Genomic DNA, 2,163 nt, shown 5'->3' on the forward strand with positions numbered 1-2,163 from the left:
TTCAGTCTTCCAGGTCCGGAGTGTCCTTGGGTCTACTCCCGTATCTTCTGGAGGCTAGAAGTCTGAATTCCAGGCACTGGCTCTCTGGGAGGTTTCTCTCTCTATGTGGGCTCACACAACACTTTTTTACTGGATTCACTCTAACTCTTTTAGCTCTGAGACTATGTTTACAGTATATGAAATCTTGGGAGCTTTGGTGGTATAATGCCTAAAGCATTTGACTGATAACCAGAAGCCTGGAAGCTCAAACCCCATAGCCACACTCCTCGGAAGGAAGGTTGGGTATATATATATAATTAATATTCTCAGCAATTATGTACTGTGTCTCTATTATGTGTCTGGTACCATGCAATGTAGTGGTGATAGAATGGTAAACAAATCAGAGTGGGTCTCTGCTCTCATGGTACTTTTAGTTGAATAGGGGATACAGGCATTACTGAAACTATCATGAAAGAAATATAAAATTTCCACCTGAGAAGTACTGTGGTGTGGCATTCAGGCAAAGGAAGAGCTTCAACTCAATTCCTTATTCTACAGCAGGAAACCTATATGAACAATATCTTTTATTCTAACCAGCTTTAAAGAAAAATAAAATAAATAATTCACTTTCCTTCAAAAGAGATTTTAAAAATGATTTCTCTTCCTATGGATTTTGTGCAAGGCTCTTCTGTGATCAATAAATGCCTAAGATATACGGCTTGAAATTGGATTGTCCAGACTAAGATTTTCCAGAGAGCAACTATTGTTTTTATTGAGCTTTGCTTCTTCATAACAGGCCTTGTAACATTATCTACTTGCTGTGGACAATTTACTCCTTGATTTGGTTAAGTCCCAAGTTCTTTACAAGATTTCTCTGTGTTTGGGGAAATGGTAGAGGAAGGACTCACACTTTTTTTCTTCATGTCTGTTTCAAGAGAAAGTGGAAAACACAATGATACATTCAGAAATTATGAATGCAATCCAAGTATATGCAAGATCTAGACTTTATCATTAAATGCATAACTTAGATGCCAGGAGAACTATGAATGCCCTTCTCCTTGGGTTTAATAACATCCAAGTACCTTCTTCATAGGCTATTCATTTTCATCTATGGCTCTGATCCAACCAATGATAAATATTTACATTAGTGTATCTATTTTTTTTTTTTTTTTATTATATGCTTCATTTTTCTCAGACTTTGTTCTAAATAGTTTCTAGTTATTAACTCATTTATTTAATACTCATAAGGCCTCTAGAAGATGCTACCATAACTTTCATAAGCCAAACCAAACTCACTGGGGTCAATTCCAACTCATAGTGTCCCCGATTAGGTTTCCAAGGCTGAAATCTTTATGGAAGTAGATTGTCCCATCTTCCTTCCAGGGACCGGGTGGTGGGTTTGAGCTGCTGACTGGGGGTTTGGTTAGCAGCCAAATGCCTTATCCACTGTGCCATCAGAGATCCTTATAACTTTCATGGTATAGATTAAATAAAGTGAAGACAAGAAAAATTTAACAATTAACTAGATGCAAGTAGCTAGTAAGTGCTAACCTCTGTTTTGAATTCAAGCTTTCTGATTCCCAGTGGTTGAGAAAATGTATACTTTACTGCTTGGCACTACTTGTCCCATACCCTATCTGTTTTTCCTGACCATAAGTTTGACTCCTTCCCATATCTTACCCCAATTTCTATGGTCTATAGAATTACCGTTCTATAGTAACATGATAATAATTGGCTGACTCTTCACCAATCATTTTTAATCTTCAGAGATTTATAATTTCTATTTGATGATAATCTAAGCAAAGAAGAAGAGTTTGAGTTACATACAAAATAAGTGTTGTCACACAGGGAGCTCTAAAATGTGCTAAATTTTTTTAGAGAACATAGGCCAAAGAAGTGATTTACCTATAATAAATTGTGAGGCTGGTGCAGGACTAGGCAGTGTTTCATTCTGTTGTACATAGGGTCATTATGAGTCAGAGCTGACTTGAGGCACCTAACAATAACCTATACTATATAGAATCTCCCAGAACTGTGATAACAAAAAACCTCATATCACAAAGATCTGAGTTATGGAGCAATAAAAAAGACAATAGTAACCATTCTAGCTGTTTTGGAGCAAAATGAGAAACAATGAGAAAACAAAACGGCGTAGTCAATGGAACAATATAAACTACAGAAAAT

Source organism: Orycteropus afer, unplaced genomic scaffold (genome assembly GCF_000298275.1).
Source record: "Orycteropus afer afer isolate SDZICR_OR568_19922 unplaced genomic scaffold, OryAfe1.0 scaffold00936, whole genome shotgun sequence".
Classification (NCBI taxonomy): domain Eukaryota; kingdom Metazoa; phylum Chordata; class Mammalia; order Tubulidentata; family Orycteropodidae; genus Orycteropus; species Orycteropus afer.